The sequence below is a fragment of the Triturus cristatus genome, chromosome 6 (assembly GCF_964204655.1).
Source record: "Triturus cristatus chromosome 6, aTriCri1.1, whole genome shotgun sequence".
Classification (NCBI taxonomy): domain Eukaryota; kingdom Metazoa; phylum Chordata; class Amphibia; order Caudata; family Salamandridae; genus Triturus; species Triturus cristatus.
This window is the reverse complement of record NC_140589.1, coordinates 380,536,539-380,561,060: the sequence shown is the minus strand read 5'-3', so window position 1 is coordinate 380,561,060 and position 24,522 is coordinate 380,536,539.

The window sequence follows — 24,522 nt, the reverse complement described above, 5'->3', positions numbered from 1 at the left end:
GAGCATCAACCATGGCCAGCCACTGCAGCGCTAGGCATTGCATTTAGTCCGGGCAGGTCCGTGGGCCCTCCGAGGTGTCCACCCCCTCCAGCATCCCTCTAGGCCGTTGCAGCTGCCCACTGTCCTGTGGGGAAGCTGTGCAGGCTCCTGGCACCAGGGGTGGGCACCGGCAATGTACCCCGTTGCCCCCCCTCCTCCACTACCAGTCCCACACGACGCCGGGGGCTGGCACCGACAATGTGCCCCGACACACCCTCCAAGTGCGCCCCCACAAGGTCCCAAAAATGTGAAGGGTCCCCGGGGCGGGCACCGATAATGTGCCCCGTTGCCCCCTCCACACCACTGGTTCCCCCAATGCCCCACTCACCGGGCTCTCGGCTGCAGGCGTCTCGGCGGCCTCCCAGCAGCAGGCTGTCGCGCTCTCCGGCTGCAGGCACAGCCACTTCAAAGATAGCGCTCACCAAATCCAGCGCTCTCCTTCCAGGGGCAGCTTGGAAATAGCGCTCTCCTTTGTAAATAGTGCTCTCCTTCCAGAGGCAGCTTGTAAATAGCGCTCTCCTTTGTAAATAGCGCTCTCCTTCTAGGGGCAGCTTGTAAATAGCGCTCTCCTTTGTAAATAGCGCTCTCCTTCCAGGGGCAGCTTGGAAATAGCGCTCTCCTTTGTAAATAGCGCTCTCCTTCCAGGGGCAGCTTGGAAATAGCGCTCTCCTTTGTAAATAGCGCTCTCCTTCCAGGGGCAGCTTGGAAATAGCGCTCTCCTTTGTAAATGGCGCTCTCCTTCCAGGGGCAGCTTGGAAATAGCGCTCTCCTTTGTAAATAGCGCTCTCCTTCCAGGGGCAGCTTGGAAATAGCGCTCTCCTTTGTAAATAGCGCTCTCCTTCCAGGGGAGCTTGTAAATAGCGCTCTCCTTTGTAAATAGCGCTCTTTGGTTCCTGCCCCTTGTTTGGGGGTTCCTTGAGGGGGGGAAATTGCGTTGGTGGTTGAAGGCGGACTAAGTAGTCTCTGCCTGTCGTCCCTGGGTTTTCCTCTCGCCGGGCCAGATCAGTGGGTAGTTCAGGATCCCTCACTCACTTGAAAGGCAGCACCTAAGCCCTGTCACTTTCAGAGGCATAGGTCCCTGACTAATCCTACAGCCTAAACTCCTGCGAAGGCTTTTCCAGGTCTGAATTGCCACCACTATATCTTTCCCTCGCCCTGTGGACAGTAGGGGGGGGATAGGTAGGCTCCGGGCCCAGCACACAGGCCTATGTGGCGGTGACCCCTGGCAGCAGGTCCCCTCTCTCCCTGGTCCACCCTCTGACTGACTGCATGGCAACCCAGCTCCTCCCTTTAGACGCCCCTCACCCCACCTTCCAGACAGTGCCAGAAGCTTCTAGAAGCGTCTGGGGAAACTGGCTCTAACTGGCCTGGGGGGGGGGGTAGAGCACCCTGGGTGCCAGGCTTCCCTCCAAAAGCTGGGGCTGCTGGGAAATAACGCCTAGACTGTCAACCTAGCTCAGTCAAACGGCGCAACCACACAGCTTTGGCATCCATTTTAAATTACATTTTTAAAATGGGGAAACTCAGTCTGCACACATTCATACAGCATTCATATCATTTAGTTTCCCCGAAAAGCGAAAAATTTTGGGAAAAAGGGCCAAGTCCAACAGTCAGAAAGCTGTATCCATAAAAGGTTTAAACTCGGTCAGTAGGTTTCCCCTCTTCTTCTAATCAATTGCTACTTTAACCCTCAAAAAATCCCGAAAGTTCATTCCATGGACTCTGTGTTCAAGTTTAAAAGAAATCCTCATGTCCTACCCTTCCCATGAAGTAGTGGTGGCAGGAGACCTTAACATCAAGTCCCTTAGCAAATACCACAAACTTGAACAAACGAGCAAGGAACGAGAACAATTCAACGATCTACATACCTCATCCAGCTTACAATCTGCGGTTCAGGCCCTAACAAGACCCACAAACATGATTTGTCCCACCTTAAAAAATATCTCAACAATCGATTTTTTGTTATGTCTATCCCCCAGGCAAACCATTTTCTGAATTTCAAAATAACAAACCGAGATGAGTGTGATCTCAATCTTCGAGTCATAACCCAAGACTCAGGTCATCTGAGAGCAGAAAAAGTCCCGGGCTAGACATCTCAATTGAAGCCCAAATAAAGACACTAGCAAGGAGAATCAAATGGTGACCCTTACACCCGCCTCAGGTGGTCAAAGAGCTTGGGCAACTGAAAGAGCAGGTACAAGAACCAACCCGGGGGCCAACTTCTAACACAATGGGACACCATGACCAAAGATCTGTTAGATTCTGTCTTGGGCTGCAGGGGTTGTTCGATGACTACAAAGCTACCCAACGCTACCCACAAAAACAGCTGTTCAAACAGGACATCAATCCGTCACGGAAGGCGGACCATCCATCTATGTAAAATCGACCTAACCAGTAGAAACTTAAAGGCAGTAAAAGACTCGTGGAAAGCACATAAAAAAGCTTTCTGGGATCTTGAGTCAGCACAATAAAAATATCCGAGATCCTCAAGGAAAGATTTCTCTCTCATTTCTGGAATCATGTGAACAATCTAAAATTGTATTCCAAAAAAACCGAAAGAGTTAAAAAAAAAACAGCCTAGGGAAGAGTATATTAAATACAACAAATCTCCACTGAGATCGTTTAGTAGGAAAAAAACATTTTTCCTAGAGACCCCTCACCCACCAGGGTTGCCCTTTGGTGGCATGCTTCATCATTGGGGTTCATCCCAATCCTCTACGGACTGAGGCCTGCTATGACCAAACGGTTACGTGGGAGCACCTATAGATGGAGTCTATGTTGAAGACAGTGTAGGTGAAGGGGAGTGGAAAGTAAGTGTTGGTAGGTTACATACCTGACTAGTAGGTCTATTGTTTTATTCCCGCCTCTAGCCGGTAAGGTTAAAATCAGGGGTTGTAACTGAAGTAATGGACAGTAATGAGTCCATTCTCTTTAGAAATTATCGGTCAAAATGTTTTGAGCAGTTCCCCTAATGGCTCTTCTTCAGGACCTATAAAAAAAATAATCCGATTGGTACTACTCCTCAGAATCCTCTAATAAGGGCACAATGGATATCATGCCATGCGCATACCCCTATTATACATATGGTAACATTTTTGTCATTCTGTATTTGTTTACAATTAGTACATGACGAATTCTCAGTCTTCAGTGATAGAAACAGAAAATAAACATCAGAATACAAAAGCACCAGATCATTAACCTCGAAATAAAGTACATTACTTCAGGCAAGACAATATATACCATAATTTGCGTATCTGATAAACAGATACCAGCAATTAAAAGCAAATTACAAATCTGTCTACATGGAAGAAAAAAAAGGGGGAAAGTGTTCATACAGTCAGTGAGGATCTGTTATCCACCCTATCTTCCTTCCATCTATAAATTGGGGCCCAAATACGCATGCCAAGCATTCTCCCTCTTCTGCCCTTTCTCTCACAAATTCCCTTTTCCAGATTAAAGATGGCGTGCAGCCTAGCAAGTCATTGCTGGAATGTCGGGCCGTTTGATCATGTCAGGCAGAGGCGATGCAGATTCTCGCCATGGCCAAGAAAAGGAAGTATTGAGACAGATCTTGCGCTTCACTACTGTTTATTCCCAGACGCATTAGTGCAGGCGTTAGCAATACCTTTAAGTTCAAAGTTTGATCAAAAAATGTTTCAATTGCGTTCACTAATATTTATAGCCAAGGGCAGGTTGAGAACATGTGTATTAAATCAGCTTCAGTGCTGTCACAGCGGGGACATCTAATTCCTTCCTGTCCCCCCCACTGCGCTATCTTTGCCAGAGTGTAATACAGTGAAAAAATTGTTTTAAAATGCTGGCTTGCAGCCCGCTGAACACAGGATAGTCTGTCCTAAATCTAAAGACTCAAGGAATCTCTTTTGATCTACACTCAGCTTGTCAACCCATTTCTTCCCCTGCTTCTCAAGATCATCCTGTTTCAGTAGAGAAAGCTCTGCGTAAATTCACTTAATGGTACAATTCTCATCATCCCTTAAAACCTCAATGGTTTTAACTTCCCTAAATCCACTCAATTTCACCGTCTAAAAACCTTCGTACCTGAAGATATTTAAAACAAATTTTTTTGTCAATTCCAAATTTAGCCTGAATGTCTCTGAATGATCGGATTCCCTCTGGCCCTATGAGATCACCTATTTTCCGAAGCCCACACCCCTCCCACTCTAACATTGTGCTATCAGAGAAGATTCCCGGAAACATAGGGTTTCTGTACATCTGTGTATAGAAATTAACTCTCCTTAGGCGTTTTTTTAAAACGCTGCCCAGATCTTAAATGGTGCCACCAAAGTCTTAAACCTTGTTCTTTTATAGTAACTGGGTTCACTATTTTTCAATAAACAGTTCCCCGCATACTCCCCTAGCAGTAACTTATATACATCTGGATAGCTGGTTTTAATCCATGGATCGTCCACACTCCCACCTACTAGCCCCCGCATGTATGGAAAGGCAGCGGCCCCATAATACGTTCTGAGGTCTGGGACTGCTCAGCCTCCCCTTTTCCTTGGTAGCGTCATATACCTTAAGTCCCTCCTTGTTTTCCCCTGCGCCCAAATGAACCTTTTGAAGATGTTTTCAAGCATTGAAAACCATTGTTTCTTGAATTCTAGTGGGATAGCCCTAACAAGGTAAAGTACTTTGGGTAAAAAGACCATCTTGACCACATTACACCGTCCGACCACCGACAGATGGAGATTATGTATTCTGTTGAAGTCTTTTTTTGCCTTCTGGATTACTGGCCAGGTATTTCTTTCTACCAATTGTCCCAATTCAGGCGTGATATTAATGCCTAAGTATACTGCTGTGTCGGTTACCCGAGGGTCGTCCAGATCAGCCATCCTATTCTTAACTATCTGTGTCTTCTGTCGATTGAGTGCATACCCAGAGATCGAGCCGAAAGGTTGGGCTTCTTCCTCAATTGCGGCTATAGTAGTTTGGGGGTCGGGGGTGACCACAGCAATGTCAGCTGCGTAGGCCAGGATTTTTGTTTCTAGCCCATGAAATCTAGTTGGCTTAATTTCATATTTGGCCTCCAACTTCCGAACCAAAGGGTCAATGTTTAGGGCAAAAAGAAGGGGTGAACGCAGACAGCCCTGCCTAGTGCCCTGCGTGATTGATAGCAGTACTGTATACCCCCAATTCAGTCTCAATCAAGTAGTCGATGCTTTTTACAAAGCCTGAATTGCGTTGATGAAACAATTCCCAATACCATACCAAGTCATGACCACCCACAGATAATCCCAGGAGACCCTATCAAATGCTTTTTCGACATCTAAAAGCATCAAGGCCATATGATCCCCTGAGACTTCGGTTGCATCGAACAGAGTTATGACCCTACGAATGTGCTCTGTTGGGCCCCTCCCTGGTATAAACCTGTGCTGGCAGGGTTGTATCACTTTACCAATAATACAATTTAAGTGGGTGACCAAGGCCTTAGACAGTATTTTAGCATCGCTGCTCATAAGCGTGATTGGTCTATAAGAACCTGGCTCTCTAGATGGTTTACCCTTTTTTAAGAATATACTAATGTCTGCCCCAGCCCAAGATTCAGGAACCGAGCTCCCTTGCTGAGCTTGAATGTCGACCAGATCCGGCCCTATTATATCAAGAAAGATTTTATAGAACTCTAAGGGAATCTGGTCCGGTCCAGCTGCCTTGCCGGAGGGGAGGCTGTTCAGTGCGCCATAAATCTACTCCTCAGTCTGTGAGATCTCGAGTGGTTCCGCATCTTCGGGGGAAATACGCTGCACAGGAATATCACTTAAGTATTCTCTGATCAGACTCTCCTCCCCTCGTTGTTCCTTGCACTACAGATTTTTATAAAACTGTCAAAATACTTCCCGAATCCCTGTTGAGCCCTTAATTAGATTCCCCCTTGAGTCTAAAACTTAGAGGATCTCTCCTGCCACACTCCTCTGTCTCAGTTGTGCTGCCAGGACATGCCCCACCCACTCACTGAACTTATAGCAGTGCTCCCTCCTAGCCAGGAACCTTTCAGCTGCCTTGACTGCAGTAGGTTCCCATATCTCTGCCTTGGCGGCTAAAGCCAAGCTGAGCAGTATATTATCCAATGGTGTGCCCAACGCCAAGGCAGCTGCAAGCTCTTCTTCTACCTCCTTCAAGGTCTTAGCAGCATTTTCTCTCGCTGTGCCTCATTCTTTTGCCAATGCAAACTATGACTAAGTCTCCCCCCAACCCCAGCTTTAAATGTCTCCCAAACCACCGCAGAGCTTGCACTCTGCCTATTAATATCCCAGAACCCCTCAATCCATTCATTCATATGCAACACATACTCCTGATCCTTTAGGAGCCCTCTTTCAAAGGTCCACACCCGCTCTGGTCTTTCAGCCTCAGAAAAAGTAACTATTAGAGTTAAAGGATTATGGTACGATATGATCCAGGGATACTTCTCTATTCTACACCTAGATTTTAATAGGTGTGAAAAAAAAACATCGAACAACTGACTTTAGGGGGTAGAAAAAAACGTGCTACCCGGGTCAGCAGGCTTTGAGTGCAACCAAACATCCGTTAGTTTCTTGTTTTGAACTAGATTAGTAAGAGCCCTTGCTCTTTCATCCTGTGTCTATATCTCCCATTTCCCCCCTAAGTCCTCCCAAACCATTAATGTTAAAATCGCCACACAGTATTACAGGGGTAGGCTACAGTGCTAGTTCTCGATCCAAAAATTCTAAGAGATCGGGGTTATCTCCGGTCGAACCTGAGACTGAGCATATAGTAAAGGTGGCGTCATGAAGCATTCATTCTACCAATGCCCAGCGGCCCTACCTATCTGATCGGCTTCTCTTAAAGGATATATCTCCCCTCCGGGAGAGAATGTTGATCCCCCTTGTTTTAGTCCCTTGCTTAGTATTGATAATAAGTCTAAACCCTAGCTGTTCTATGATACTCCCTCTAGTACCCTCTATGTGGGTCTCCTGAAGACATAAAATATCAGCACGGAGAGTTTTCAAGACTATTGCTGCTCTTTGTCTCCTGCCCTGGTCATTTAAGCCACATATATTCAGTGAGAAAATGTGAATACTTATTAAAGACAGTTAGACAGGTTACCTATCATGATAATAACTTTAATATATCTCTGCTGTCCTACACCAATGCTTTTATAGATCAGTCTATTTTCATTTATTTTCCTGTTTGTCAAAATATTCCTCAAGGGCTGTGCTGCCCCCTCACCCCTACCTCCTCCCACTGTCCCAACCTCAATGCCCCTATGACCCCCCTCCTCCTACCCCTCCCAACACCCCTCATGAGCAAATAGGTCAGCAATGCCCTATGTGTGGTGGCCTGATCTCACAGCTCAAGTTGCAACAGAGTCCTCACCCCGATCCCCTAAATACACCCATTGTCTTTCGCACCCAGTGACATAAAAATACCATACACATTTTGACTGGAGACAAATCTAAGGAGTCATACCACCCCCTAAATGAGAGAGTCTCAGCCTACTGTGGGGCCCCCTTGAGGCATCCGCGCACATCCAGACCTTCCTTTTGCTTCTTTCATCTCATTCAAATACTCCTGTGTCTTAATTTCAGAGGTAATCATTTGCACCCTCCCATTCGAAATAACCTTAAGCAGAGCAGGTTATAACAAATATGCAAATAAGCCGATCCCCTGTAAGGGAGTTTTCATCTGTCAGACCCCCCATCTCCTTTCAACCATTATATGGCAAAAGTCTGGCCGAGCAAAGAATGTGTGCCCCTCATTTGAGCGTTTTGCTTCAGGCCTTGCTCTGTCCAATATGGCCTGTCGCAGGAGAAAGTTGCTGATAAAAATGGAACTGCCCTGGGCCGCTCCAGTTGCCCCGCTGCATTGCCTTTTCACTGTGTCATCAGGAAGCGATGTGCCCATTAGACCTCCATATCCCAGTTCCAATGGGAGAGATCGGGGAATGCTCCTTTTGGGAGATTTACTACAAATGGCCTAACATTTTCCCCTTCGATGTTTTCTGCAAGGCCCAACAGTTTCACGTTGTTTCTCTGTTGCTGATTCTCAGTCTTCTAGTTTCCAAAGCACATCCTCTGCTTGCTTGTTGTGCGACTCGTTGTATGTCTGCAGCTTACCCACTTCCTCTTCCAGAGTTGCTGTTCTCTCCTCCACGTAGGTTACCCTTTCTGCCATATCCTTGCATAGTTTATTCACTTTTCAAAGGGACCTCAACAATTTCTTAGTAGAATGATGTGTCCTGCGGCTCTCCTGTCTGGCTTCACCCTGCATCTGTTTTAGTGTGAAATAGACGAGGTCTAGTGATGGTGTGGTGGTAGAACCAGTTATAGAGTTCGCGGAGTTAGCCGCCCCCCCCCCCCCGAGCTAAGGCTTGCACCTCATCATCATCGCAGACCTGACTGGTGGCAGAGTAATCCCACTTGAGTTTGCGGGCTCTTGCTGTATCTGGCTTAAGAGGGAATGTTCTGGATTTGGCCATGCGTTTCTGGGTGGAAGTCTTACAGCGTCACCCCCTTTGGGTAGTGGAGGAGTCCCCTGATTCAGTCTCTTCCACTGTGTGCCCTCACTTGAAAGTGAAATGTGTGTGTCATCAGTAAGGGAGAAAAACGTATCTCCTTCTGGGGATCCCAGAGAGGCCATAGACCATAGTAAAGTTAAGTTTTGGCCCATAGCCCCCCTCCAGAGGCACAGCTACATTAGGGACATCTGGCATATTTATAGGTAACTTGTCTTTACCTTTCTCAGCAACCCCGCTACACTCAGGGCAAATGTACTCCATATGCTAGTCCTGAATTCATGAACTCATCGCTATCATGAATGCAGTGTGTAGGGACACCAGAATGTAACCTATTTTGTATGGATCGGAGATGAAAATCGTATACAAAAGTGTAAAGGCATCAATATCATGTTACTTACTGTGATGTAAAACCAATTTGTGGAGAGACTTCTCCATAGTTTTCATAAATGGCCGCCCGCAGCAGGCCAATTTATGGAAAATTAGTTTGTATGGATAATTGGCAATAATTTACAATGATTTATGCCCTAAGGGAGGAATGTCTATTAAAAAAACTGTTCGCTATCATAAAGGCAGTGTGTTGGAATGTCAGATAATACTTATTGCTCACACAGGAGGTGATACACCAGAACTAAGGTGACAAAAGTTGCTTTTAAAAAAACAAAAGACATTGACCTGGTGTTACTCGCTGCAGTGTGGGTTCTAAAAGGGACATAGACAATGGTCCAATAAACCGTATGTTGGAAAATCCAAGGAGAAGACCCCAAGGAATATCCTCATTAATACCCTGGGTATCTGTTCTGAGCTTGAAGACCCATCTCTGCTCCTTTTCCAGAAGCCATTGTTCACAATTGTCTGTGTTCCTTGAAATGATCAAGTCCAATCATATTGTTGGTTTTGGGATTAAATGGAATATTCCGAAGGAGGCACAAGACCTCCTTAGTATCTTGCATTCGCGGATGTCTTCCTAGGACCTCTGATCCAAAGTAGTAGTAATACATACTTACAAGATGCTCAGGCAGTCTTGTGCCTCCTTCGAGATTTCCTGTTTAATCCCAATACCAACATTTTGATTGGACTTGATGTCGAAAGCCTGTACACAAGTCTACTGCATCAAGAAACACTCAATATCATTGAGGAGGTACTGTTTGAAGCAAACTGGACCTATCATACGCCCAGACACCTGGTTTTGGAATGCTGCAAATGGGGCTTAACCAAAAACTACTTTCGTTTCAAAGGAATTCTGTTCCTCCAACAACACTGGACTAGCATGGGGAGTACCTTTGTCCGGAGTGTGGCTGGGTTGTATGTACATCACCTGGAGACACACAAAATTCTCAATTACACTAACCCCTTTCTAAATCACAATAAAACATGGAAAAGATACATCAACAACATCCTCGGTGATCTGGGATGGCGATGAGTCCACAGCTGAAGAATTCATAACATGGCTCAATACACAGAACACCTTCTGAAGTTCACTCACACTATGAGTAGGATGGAACTAGTTTTTCTGGATCTTAACATCATTGCAGAAGAAGGGATTCTGAAGACCAATACCCACGAGAAACCAACAGCAAAAAACTGCTTACACCTCAAAGAGAATCTACTGTTTGGATAATTTTTAAGACTGAGGAGAAACTGTACAGAACTCAATGATTACAAAATACAGGCAGACAAACAGACAAAGAAATTGATAGCAAGGAACTACCCCATGCGAATAGTGTCAAAAGCAAAAAAGCGCTGTCTAGAACTCCGTCCCACACCAGACAAGCAAGAAGAAATGAGTCCTATCTGCATAACTACATATAACATAGCTTCAGACCAGGTCTCGAAAGTTATACGAAAACACTGGCGGATTCTGAACAGTGGCAATTTGAACATACTAAAACCTATGTTCTCTCACAGGAAAGGAAAAAGCCTGAGAGATATGCCAGTGCATACCATCCTCCGACTCACGAATACGAGACCAGTGAGGCAATCTTTTTCTGGAACATCAGCTATGGACCACTGTCCTTTGGAATTTTCCATTTAATCCCAATACCAACATTATGATTGGACTTGATCATATCAGGAACACAGACAATTGTGAACAATGGCTTCTGGAAAAGGAGCAGAGATAGGTCTTCAAGCTCAGAACAGATACCCAGGGTATTAATGAGAATATTCCTTGAGGTCTTCTCTTGGATTTTCCAACAGTGCGGAGATATACGGTTTATTGGATCAATTGTCAAAGTCCCTTTTAGAACCCACACTGCAGCGAGTAACATCAGGTCAATGTCTTTTGTTTTTTTTAAAGCAACATGGGGTCACCTTTATTCTGGTGTATCACCTCCTGTGTGAGCAATAAGTATTATCTGGTATTCCAACACACTGCCTTTATGATAGCGAACAGTTTTTGAATAGACATTCCTCCCTTAGGGTATGAATTATTGTAAAATATTGGCAGTCATCCATACGAACTAATTTTCAATAAATTGCTCCTTTTTGGCCCGTGGCGGGCGGCCATTTATGAAGACTATGGAGCAGTCTAGTCTCTCCACAAATTGGTTTTACATCACAGTGAGGAGCAAAATTATATTGATGCCTTTACGTTTTTGTATAGGATTTTCATCTCCGATCCATACATAATGGGGTACAATCTGCTGTCCCTACACAGTTCCTTCATTTATCCTAATGAACTAATATTCCAAAATGGCCCACTTTTGACCCATAGTGGGTGGCCATTTGTGAAGACCACAGAGTGGTCTAATCTTTTCACAAACTGGTCACATGTGCGGAAGGAACGGCTACGTGTCCGTTTGAAAAGGGAACCGGAGACACATCGTCAAAATGCGGTCCCTAGGGAATCGATTTAGGCAAGAAGGCCAAGGACGGCCTTGACGAAGTAAGTAAACAGGGCGGTCTCATGTGGCATATCTCCTGATAGCCACAAGTGGAGGTACTTAATCGACAACCTTCGTTTTTTCTACAGTCCCACAGCTCAATGCTGGTTACTATCACCTGACGATCCAATGTTCCATTTTCAACTTTACTTAGGGTTTGACTACAGGCCTCTCCTCTCTGGCAAGACCATGACACACTAGTTTGGTGTCAAAATGCATGTAATATGTTGTTTGTGTGGTTTTTTTGTTTTGTCTTACGATGCCTCACCATATTGGCAGAGACATTTTCACAGCCACTGAGTGTAAGCTATGATGGTGGGCATTTATCATTTTTTCACGTACAGAGTGATCACGTTTTGACAGGTTTACTAAGCACCTTCACAGAAGGGTGTTTCACATTGTTGTTTATTCGCATAATCTAGGTTTCTCAGCCTGGGTTTGAGTGAAAACAGGCCTGACATCAATCTTAGCTAAAATACCCACTAGTAGAGGTCTGAAACAAGGCTGCGTGTTAGCACCATTACTTTTTACCTTATACACAGCAGACCTGGGAAAAGCCCTGACCACCAGTTGCCTTGCCCCCCCTCACCTAGGCCACAGATCCCTCCACATCCTTCAATACTCCGTCATGGACCACACCAAAGTGGGGCTCCAATGAGCACTGACCAGTCTACATAAATACAGCGTAACAAATTTCATTACATCAACCCAAATAAGACGAAAATAATGAATGAAATGAATGAAAACAATATTTAATAAAGCGCACTGCTGCCAAGCGGCTTCCTGGCGCTGGGGGACCTGGGTCAGAAATCACAGAGGGAGACACAGGGGACCTAAGAGGGAAAAGCCAAAGAGAAAAGAAAAGTTTTTAAGGCTTTACGGAAGTGGCTGAAAATAGGAATGGAGCGAAGATGAAGTGGGAGACTATTCCAGAACTGGGGAGCCAAGACGGAAAGACGAGTGCCCCCGGATCTGGATTTGCGGAAGCGGGGAATATGAAGAAGGGAGAGAGAGGAAGAGCGGAGAGTGCGACTAGGAACATAGGAAGAAATGAGGGAAGTGATGTAGGCAGGGGCAGAGCGGGAGTGGGCGCGAAAAGCAAAGCAGGCAAGTTTGAAAAGGGATCTGAAGCGGATGGGGAGCCAGTGAAGGGATTTCAAAACCGGGGTAATGTGCGAGGATTTGGGAAGGGAGAGAATGAGACGGGCAGCCTGGTTTTGAATGGCCTGTAAACGTCGGGATTCGTGGGAGGGGATACCCACGTACAGGCCATTGCCATAGTCGAGGCGTGAGATGACTAAAGCCAAGACTATGGATTTAAGCGCGTCGGTAGTGAAAAAGCGTGATATTTTCCGAATAAGACGGAGGGAGAGGAAACATGAAGACACAACAGAGCTGATCTGGCTGTGCATGGTTAAGTCAGAGCTGACTTTGATGCCAAGGGTACGAACAGAGGGAGAGGGCGTGGGGGGGGGACCAAAAGAGGGGGGCCAATGTGCAGGGGACCAAGGGTTAGAGGGACCACCCGTGAGGACAAGTTCCGTCTTATCGGGGTTAAGCTTAAGATGATTGGCGCTCATCCATTCCGAGATAAAGATAAGGGAGGAACTGAACTTGGGAATAGAATCAGGAGAAGAAGACAGATCAAAGACAAGCTGGAGGTCATCTGCGTAATTATATACAGAGACCCCCCGCTTGAGAAGAGAAGAAACAAGGGGACAGATATACAGGTTAAAGAGGAGAGGGGAAAGAGAAGAGCCCTGAGGAACACCACAAGTGACCGAACAGGAGGGGGCAGAGAAACCGGAGAGATGAACAGCCTGATGCCTATCCTGAAGAAAGGATGCTAGCCAGGAGAGGGCCACGCCCCGAATGCCCGCTGCGCAGACACGGTCGAGAAGAATGGAATGGTCGACCGTGTCAAACGCAGCGGACAAGTCGAGAAGCACCAAGGCTTGGGGAAGGTTAACATCTGCCTTGCCCTTGAGTTCATCCAAGACCGCTAGAACCACCGCTTCTGTAGAATGGCCAGGGCGGAAGCCCGCCTGGTGAGAAGCTAAAAGGCCATTGTCCTCGATGTATGAGGAGAGGCAGGAGGTGACGTGGGTCTCTAGGATCTTACCCAGGTAGGGAAGAAGGGAAATGGGACGGAAATTAGCTGGGAGGGAAGGATCTAGACCAGGTTTTTTCAGAATAGGGAGGACAACAGCAGATTTAAAGGAAGAGGGGACAGCACCGGAGGCCAGTGAGGAGTTGAGAAAAGAGAGGGGGGGACCAGAACAATTAGTGAAGAGGATTTTGAGGATCCGTGCAGGAACACCGTCCAAAGGAGAGCCAGATTTAACTTTAGACAGGTAGTTGTGAAACAAGTCCAGGGAAATAGGGGGGAAAGTGTCGAGGGAAGAAGAAGGGAGGGTAGCAGGACTGGTGAGGGTAGGCTGAGGCACAGTAGGAATGTCAGCTTTAATTTTCGCAATCTTGTCAATAAAAAAGTTATTAAGTGACAGACAGAGGGGTTGGGAGGGAACCAGGCTGGGGGTGGAGCGATCAGAAGTAGCAAGATTGCGAACCAAAGAAAAGATTTCACGAGGTTTATTCACGGAGAGCGATACTCTCTCCGTGAAGTAAGAGGTTTTGGCATTAAGGACTGCTTTTTTGTAGTTGGTAAGGAGTTGTCTGTACTGAACTCGCAGAGGAGGGGAATACTGACGTCTCCAAAGACGTTCCGCCCGTCTGAGATCAAGTTTTAATGCCTTGAGCTCAGTGGAGAACCATTTGTGCGCGTCGTATGGACGAACCGCTTTGATCTTTTTAAGCGGGGCCACACGGTCACACGAAGCAGCAAGCCAAGTACTTATGGCTTTGGCCTGAGATTCAAGGGGGAGACAAGTGAGATCAGGAGCAGAGGATACCAAAGAGAGTGAAAGGGAATCAAGATCGGTTTGGTTCCAGTTGCGGGCTAGAAGGTTTTTAGGGGGAGAGGGTTTGACACCCATACCTAAGACGAAAATACTTGTATTTGGCCGCCACAAGAATAATAAACAAGTCTCAAGCACCATGGGCCCCATGATCATTACTTCGGCCCTCAAATATCCCTGTACCAGGGGTGTGGTTCACACAATCTGCTCAACCATCCTCTCACAAAAATGCACTGAAAAAGAAATCAACTGCAATCATCTACGGCTTAATCAGGCTCAATAGCAACATAAAAAGCCCTTCCATAGAGGGAATAAAGAAAGTCATTCAAGCATCCCTTCTTCCAGCACTTCAATATGGACATCAAGCTTTCTCCGGAGCCAGCTCGGAAATGCTGGAGCAGATGCAGTGCGTGGACTATAAGAAAATCTTCTGACTACCGAAATACCTTCTCAGAGCAAGACTCAAACTGGAACTTGGGCTGGTGAAACAAGCCCTTATCATCGAGGCTGAGATATTGTTGAAAAGCCAGTTTCTTTGTGGAACAACCAACTTAAGAGAGCTTTAGTAACTACAGAGATAAATCAATCAGCGATTGCACTTACTTCCATCTCGTACACAATATGGAAAAAGTACATTAACATACAAGTGCAATTGGCTTCTTTCTAGCAAGCCCAAGCTTCCTTAAAATCAACACTTTTCTTGGCCCCTTTAAATTCCTCGTATCTGGTAGCTAAATCCCAGCCTTACATTTCAGCTATCCTCGATCCTAGAAATCAGAGAGAGATCATGTACAAGCGAATGCTGGCCCTAACGATCCCGGATTTCAATCAAGCCTGGGCCAACCAGCAACATTGAGGCGCCTGCAGATTATGTAATTATAAACATGAATCATGGCTGCACCTTCTGTGTTGGTCACCTGCCATGGTCCATGAAAGGAGAACTTTACTCAGGCAATTATGTGTGAAACAAAGAACACGCTCTTGCTTAGAGGCCTCGGCTATATGCTCTTCACAAACTGAGGCCTCCATCCTTGCTTGCTGCAGGAGATTTATAGAAGCAGGAACACGCTTCACCCCCACCCTGAACCCTTTCAGCATCTCTATAAAGTCCAGAAACTGATATCGGACTATGATACAAAGGAATTGGGAGACAAACACTCTCCCCCAGAGCACTGAACTTCTCAGGTCACGTAAAAAGACAAAAAGAACATCTTGGAGGCAAGTAGTAATGGTTATGTCTCGCATCATTAAAGGCAAGCTCGCTGCAGGAGCAAAGAGCCACTTTACCAGATGTACAACCATCACTGAGCTAAGAACACAGGTAATAGGAAACTTTAATTGCACTTCACTCATCTCTGATCTCAAAGACTACACCACGGCACCAGCAGTTTACCCTAATTCTCTGCGCCTTAGGAAAGATTACAAACTGCATAACCAATTTTCCCCAAAAAGCCTGAACTGCTGCAGCCCTTTAAAGCTTTATCTTTTTGTAATAGTTGGAATGGAAGCAAACCTATACCTATACAAACACTCACACATACTTACTCCAGATTGTAGGGTTGCAGAAAGCACATGCACTTTAATAGAATAAGGACTATGGGCAAATCACTTGCTGCTAAGGGGACAGGGATAAGTAAGGAGAGTTGACGGAATACCAAGTGGCGATATGTTTACTGGTAATATATTGGTCAACAGCGGTCATCGCTCTATATTTAACTCACGTTGCAACCTCACCGACAAACGAACTTCAATGATAGGACAAATTGTACAGCTTTAAACAAAATCCTTGAACGGACGGCAGAGTAACTGGCTTTTAGTTGTAATATGTGTAGTTAAGCAACTGACTCTGTTCGGTTTTTATGGTTTTACTGTTATGCAATGGTTTTTATAAACTAAGCAAATAAACTTGACAATGACAAGTCTGTTGGCATTAGATTTCTTCCCTTTGACACCAGTGGAATTCCTTGTTGTATATTGTTTATTTTGAAATGAACTTGTTTGAGAAATACATTCAGCTCTTTCAAATTGTTAACAAGTGTGTATATGGCCCGACAATAGCTCCACCAGAAATACAATGGAGTTCCTGCCCTTCTTTTCCTCTTGACATGAAACTGGCACTGAAACATTGCTGTCCTTTAGTGAAAGAACATTGTCCTGAAAAGCTCCACTTTTGATTTTGTCTCTGGGAAGAGCAGTAGAAAGAAACCTTGTATTTGGAGTTGTCAACTACAAATCCAGAAAGTAACCCTGTGATGCCATTTGCATGACACAATCGTCTTTGATCATCTTTTTCTTCTCCTGTCACAATAGCAATACCCTCCTCTTCACTTTCAACAATGGGCTTTGCATTTTGGCATAGTCAAGAACGCAATGTTTCACTGTTCTTGAGTCCGGTTGTCCCTTTACCACATTTTCTTGTCTGGGCTGAAATCATGATTTGTTACTAGATGAATCAGACTTGCTTCGTCTAAGGCTTCCTATTTTTATCATAATACTATGACAGTAACGCTGTGCATACGGGGGATTCTTGAATAATTTGTGAATCACCCATTCCAGTTCCTCACCAAATAGACTACGACCTGTAAAAATATCTTCAAAAGACAAGATTTTTTACCCATATTCACTTTCTCGACCCTCAAATAAAGTGATCATCTGGCAGCTACCCTGGGCCCATTGAGGAGGCTTACATCCAAGAGATATTTTATTTGGACCTCCATTGCAGCTAGCAATGCAACATATTCTCCTTTTTGGAGAGCAACTGACAGGAATTGGAAATCCTTATCCAAGGATTGTGATATATGAACCAAATAGATTCCAGTCCTCATTACTTGATTAAATCCAGAAGGTGCCCCCTTCAAATACATTTCAGTTTATTTGTCTGAATATGCAGTTACCACATTCTCATTTAGGCTAGTCATTTGTCCTGTAAAATTAGCCAAAAATGGGTCTACCACCAATGTCTGGGAAAGTTCTATGTTAAACCTGGCCAAGTGTTGGACAATAGGTAAAATATACTCATACATTGGTGTATTGCAGTCTTTTTAATATCCCCCCACTCTCTTTTCCACTGACCCCATATGGCAGAATTTATAAGTAGCTTTGGAACTTGTGGTTTACTTATTGCATTGCCTAAAGCACGTTTGACTTGTTGATGGATACTCTTTATTATTGGGAAGCTGAAAATGTGCTCCCAAATAGGATATTAGACCTTGTATCTCCTCCTTCTGAATATATTTCTGGCTTGAGATCTCAAACTCATTCTTCTCCTTGTTGTTATAGACTGCAGCTAACCAAATAGAAAAGACAGAAGAGGGAGATGTATATGATCTCTATGAAGATACAGATCTTACAAGAGAGAATGCACTCCTAGGGCTTCCTTAATGCATCTGAAATGTATTTAACCAAAACATGAAACTGTTTCATTGACGTTGAAAAGTGAGGTCTCTTAGATACAAATGATACTTCCCCTGTTATTGAGTAGGGAATGGAGATAAGTGCTTCTGCATATCAGAATGCATTCCCATCTTTCCCATACCGTCAGGTAGACATAACCAACAAGACTGACTTTCCCTGTATAGGGGTCCTGACCACCACTTTTTTAAAGCCCTTCAAAAGAAACCTTTACATTTCCACATCTGAAAATATTTGAAAGAATATTGCAAAACACCATATTCTCCCTCTATATTTTTTTGGGGGGGTGTAGGACAAAACATGGCCAAAACTAATCATTGATATTAGCATTACTTACTGTTGTTTGTTTGATAGATATTCCTATTCAGTTATCTCAATTAGGATTGACATAGAATCCTCTAAATAGATCCAAGACTGGATGAGGAAGGTGGCCTGTTTGTATAACTCTTGTAGGAGGGTACATTTTCCTCACTTGTTCAGAAGCCTTCTATAATCCAGTTATTAGAACACATGTGAACAGATTGTGAAGAGAGTATGTTGTTCTTACCATCAATGCAGCTGTGAAAAAATATTCCAAAATGTTTTCCTTGCATAATAAATGAGCTAAATGTAATTATTGAGATGATTGAAACTTCCCCAAAGCTCATGTGGACCAAATGTCCACTGCTCCTTCTGCATCAAACAAATTTGCAATGGCTTCAGGAATTTATTAGACAATTAGAGTCTATACAATACATTAAGACCCTTATTTGAGTACCATTTTTTCCTAGCATTTTCCAATTTTTCTCAGAGTTACCACCGCACAGCATGTCAGTCCCTCGAGGGAAGAGGAGACAGCATGGGGTACTGAGGTGTATGCTCCTTGTGCCCTCAGAAATGAGGAATTACCTGTTGAATTGGGTATACTGTACCCATTTTCCATCTTATACCCCATTTACTGTAGAGTTTTACCTGAATATTTAAGCTGCTTTCAGAAACATTGCAGATCTGCAATTGTACCAAAGGTAATGATAGTATTAGTGCACACATTTCAATCTACACACACCAGATTCAAAGAGCAACTGTATTCATATAAATACAGCTTTTGTTATATCCTAAATAGTATCAGTCATTGGCTCCATCATTCTAATTTTGCTGTTTTGAGCACTGAATCACTCCAGGCATTTTATGAATCCTTACTTAACTTGGAATTCCTTCATGCACCTAAAAATGTCACATAATAAACATCTTTTCCAAGCCAAATCAAACTAATTTCAAATTAAATTGCCTAGAAATCAACTTTTCTATGACCAGGAATCCTGTAATGAAATGTGAAGAATTCAGTCAATTCTCTAATTCAGAGGACATAGGACTCTTCCACCCCTTTCACAAGCCACCCTTCTAGACACTTGTAGAAAGAAAGTATCCAAATAACTGGTCTGTATTCAAGTCCATCTTCCAGCCTGACTTCAATGAATCATTGCAAATCTGAATCTGTGAATGTTCTTTGAACAGTCTGACGATTTCATACCTTCATAGCTTGCTAAAGACTTTCAGTCTGATTCCTTATTGGGTGCGAGCCAGGGATCTGAGATACCGAATAGGTTTACCGCTGGGTAGGAACTTTGGTGTACGTTTGACTACAAGGCTACCCCATCGTGACCCCGTTGATACTTGCATTCCCCTCTAATTGGGCGGAATTTTTGGTTAATGGAAGAAGGGAGATAAGTATTCTCCCCATTGTGATTGTTTTCACTGTCACTATTGTCACTAAGGTTGCAGCTCTCTGCACCTTCAAAACTAATATATAGGTCAGCAAATATTGCTTTTTGATCTACACCAAGGAGGGACTTTCATTGTGCCCTGACGAAATCCCAGGACCATTTTTGGCCACTAACTTTGGGCTGAAACATGTTGGCAGTTTGTTAGGATCTTAGGACCATAACCTCCAAAAAAGACCCGCTTTTATTATCTTTTTAATATGCACTACATCCCCATTAATAAAGGGATAGGTATTAGGATTTTTATCTTTAAGTCCCCCTGGCCTACATCTCCTAAGAGCTCCCTGAAATACGGTAGAGCCCACCCTGACCTATAGGAGTCAGGGTGGAGTACCGCACCTCCTGCACAGAATACTTGGGAGCGCGACTTGGCAGGAGCATTGAGGGGCAACTGCGTTGTGGTGGAGGTCGGACTGCGTATGGGCCTATTCGTAGGTGTTTTCTCTAAATGGCTGGGAGCGCTCACATGAAGCCATATTGATGCTTCGCCGAGGGAGTTTATCAGAGAGGATAGACGGCAGAAAGCGGAGACTGCGCTAGTGGTGGCAACGGCGTTAGAAGAGCTTGGCTGGGTCTGAGGAGCTTCATATGTGAGGAGGAGCAACTGCGGACCAGGGGATAGGAGCGAGGCCTGGAATACGGTGAGAAGGAGATTGGCTGACGACTGGCCTGTCTACCACGTTAGAGTCAGAATGGGCAAGACGGATGTTAAACAGTCAAAGCTGCACTTCGAGACAACGTGACGCGGGATGCCGTCCCAGCAGGTGGGTCAGCTTCCAGGGGGACAAAATGTGGCCCAGGGAAGCGCTGGGGTGCCTGATACTGACGTCCAGCATATACTACAAGAAATTCGACAGGGCTTTGCCACTGTGGTTGAGAAGGTAGACCACATGTCGACCAGGATGGATGCCATAGTCCACAAGCTTGAGGGGCATGAGGAACGATTGACGGAAGCTGAACGACGTATATCCGAAACGGAGGATGCGACCTCCAGCCATACCACGCGGCTTGCCCGGATGGATAATCTGCTACGGGTCATTGCCGCAAAGAATGAGGACTTGGAAGCGCGCAGTCGGCGCAACAATATACGCGTACTGGGCATTCCGGAATCAACCAATGTAGGGAGAATGGAGGAATAAATAGAGAAGTTGCTGTTGTCCTCGGTGGGCAGGGAAGCATTCTCCAGCCAGTTCATTGTAGAACGTGCCCATAGAGCTCTGGAGCCTCGACCGCCATCAGGTGGCACTCCACATTCGATCATTGCGAGACTGTTAAATTATAGAGACCGCAACGTGGCTTTGCGTGCAGCCAGAGGAAAACAGTCACTGACATACAATGGGAATTCCTTTTCAATCTATCCTGACTTTACGCCTATGGTTCAAGAGGAGAGGCGTAAATTTATGATGGTTAAGGCTAAATTGCGGAAGGCGCAAATTGACTATGCGCTGTTATACCCGGCACGCCTCAGAGACACATGTCAGGGGAAACAACATTTCTTCACTGCACCGAACCAAGTGGAAGAATTCCTGAAGCAAATGAAAAAAGTGAATCGTACTGGTGGAGGAGGGCAGTCGGCGCGGCGCTTGGTGTCGGAAGAAGAGGCGGAGGACTCCCTGGGGACTGCGGAAAGGGGCGCCGGAGGGGATAATCCTGAGACCTGATGCATACCACTTTCGCAGCGGCAGGTGGCGAGACTGAGCTAAGTACTATTGCTGCCTGCTGACCTAACTGAGCGAATGTTTCTTATCACCGGGCACCCTCTGGCCCCTGGAGCCTGAATGTTTCCTTTGGGGGGGGGCGTTCTACTTTGGGGTAAGAGGTGACTGTGCGGCTACCTAGTAGCAGCCCCCAGCGGGTATCACCCCGGGGCGGTTCGCTGCACCTCCTAGAGGGGAGTGGTAGCATGAACAATGGACATGCTGGGATGGGGGAGGTTAGGGAGGGGCTATAATGCTGGCAAGTTGGGGCTGCTTCAGTGGGAGGGGGCGGGAGGTAATGGGAAGTTTACTGGTTTTAAGTTGTTTACATCCCAGAAGGGAACTAATGGTAAGGGGCTGAGAGGGAGTTGGGCCACGTTTATAGTTCAGTGTCTCAGATTATTTATTGTCCTATGTGATATTATAGGAGGTTGGATACACCACAATGCTGGAACAATGCATCAGGGCAGGGTTGACAGATGGGAGTATGGTGGATCGTGATGTTGGCAGTCTGAATATTGTTACATGGAATGTTCGGGGGCTGGGGGATGCGAGGAAGAGGCGACAAGTGTTGGCCTATCTAGATAGGTATCACACACACATAGCTATGCTACAAGAGACACATTTTTCCCCACAGAGAGCTGGCGGCTTTGCAAACAAATGGGCAGAACACAGGGTTTTCTCCTCTTACTCTACTTATGCACGCGGGACAGCTATCCTTATAAAGAGACAAGTGCCCTTTCATCTAGTGGGCTCAACGGGGGATGTACAGGGACGTTATTGCATAGCGTGGGGGTGGCTGGGGTCGGCGTCAGTTACGTTGGCCTGTTGTTATGGGCCTAATGTTGATGATCCGGCGTTCTTTACAGCACTGTGGGCCAAGATCTGTGAGGTGGGCTCCCAACACATTATCTGGGGCGGGGACTTCAACGTCACGTATAACCCACGGTGTGACCCATCACACCCGGCCTTGCATCATTACACCAGAGCAGCTGGGGTACTAAGGGACACTGTTGATGCATATCAACTCATAGATGCTTGGAGACATATCCACCCGAGCTCGCAGAAGGGCACCCATTTCACAGCGCAGGTGGCCTCATGGGCTAGGCTTGATTATTGGTTGGTGTCTAGGGGGCTAGGCCCCGCGATCTCACAGGTGCAACACATGGCGAGAACATATTTTTGATCATGCCCCAGTTCGACTCACGTTGTCCTCGGCAGACTTCGGGGTGCCGCGAGGTGCCTGGCGGTTGCAGGCTGCCATGCTGCTTGATGCGGTCTTCCAGGAGGAGCTGCTGGAGGAGGTGCGGGAGTTTTTTGCACGCAATAAAGGCTCAGTCGACAGCGTTGAAATTATTTGGGAGGCATTTAAAGTAACAATGTGGGGGTTCTGCATGTCCAAGGGATTCGGGGTGCTAAAAGACATCACTAACACACTACAGAGGCTGGAGAGGGAGTTGAAATTGATGGAAGAGGAGATGGCTCTGGCTCCATCCACTAACGTCCAGGCACGATTCAGAGACACACTCACGGAGTATATGGCTACAGCTGAGAGGGAGACGCGTTTAGGGGGAAATACTGGAGGGCACGCAGCTATGGAGAGGGTGAACGGCCGGGGAAGATGTTGGCAAATGTGGTTAGAAAACCTCGCTACTCAAATTATATTTTGGAGATTGAAGACCTGGAGGGGGTGGTTTACCGAGACACGGCTAATATTCTTAGTGCATTTACGAGACATTACGGTCATTTGTATACCACCACCAGACAGGATGATTTAGATCTGGAAAGGTTTTTGGGGGATGTAGCGCTGGGGTGGCTTAGCGATACGCAGCGACATTTTTTATGTGCTCCGTTTGAGCTAGTTGAGGTTCGGGAGGCTATTATGGGTATGCAGTCCGGGAAAGCCACGGGCACGGATGGTATCCCCATAGAATTTTATAAAACGTATATAGATATTATGGCCCCCGTTCTGCGAGAAGTCTACGAAGAATCGCTGGAGGTAGGCTTACTTCCTGCTTCCATGAGGGAAGCGCTTATAGTATCATTGCTGAAGCCGGGAAAGCCGCCCAGGCAGTGTGACTCCTATAGGCCACTCTCCCTCCTGAACTGTGACGCCAAGATACTGGCTAAGCTGATTGCCAATCGCCTGGGACTGTTACTTGAAACTTTGATACTCCCGGACCAGTCCGGTTTTGTACCAGGCAGGGCAACCTCCCATAATTTACGGACCCTGTTCGCGATTCTTAACAATGTCTCGCCGGACTTACCTCTTGCAGCTATTTTTTTAGACGCCACTAAGGCGTTCGATTCGGTAGAGTGGGATTATATCTTCGGAGTAATGCTACGAATGGGCTTTCCCCCCCCCTTTTTTCGTGGATCAGGCTCCTGTACAACTTGCCAGTGGCTAGGATACTCATAAATGAGCATACGTCACCGCCACTGTCCATTACAAGAGGTACCCGGCAGGGGTGCCCACTCTCTCCTCTGCTTTTCGCCATTGCAATGGAGCCGTTGGCTGCGAAATTGCGACAGCATCATAATGACAGGGCACTGCGTTGTAATCTGCGTTGTAATCTGCGGCAGATACTTGTATCCCTATACGCGGATGATATTACCTTATATATCCGGAATCCCCAAGATAATTTGAATCCGATATTGCGAGAGTTTATAGTGTTCGGGAAATTGTCGGGGATTCATATTAATTGGAGCAAATCTAGTATATTCCCCTTGACGCAGGCAACGCATAAATTTGCATTGGACTACCCCCTAGAGTGGTGTGAGGAGGAGCTGCGCTATTTGGGGATAAGAGTAACGAGAGATAGAGATGAACTTATGAGATCAAACTATGGGACTGCCATAACGCGAACGGCAGAATGTGTGACCCGATGGATCGCGCTCCCTCTGTCCATGGCGGGGCGGGTCTCCTTGATTAAGATGGTGATTCTGCCTCAATTACTTTACTTATTTTTGAATATTCCGTTCTATCCGGGGAGACATTTCTTTACGACACTGAGGTCGGAACTGACAAGATTGGTCTGGAGGGGGCGGCAACCGCGGTTGCAATGGGATGTACTTACAAGGCCATGCTCGCAGGGAGGATTTGGTAGCTAAATCCCAGCCTTACATTTCAGCTTACATTTCAGCTATCCTCGATCCTAGAAATCAGAGAGAGATCATGTACATGCGAATGCTGGCCCCAACCAGCAACATTGAGGCGCCAGCAGATTATGTAATTATAAACATGAATCATGGCTGCACCTTCTGTGTTGGTCACCTGCCATGGTCCATGAAAGGAGAACTTTACTCAGGCAATTATGTGTG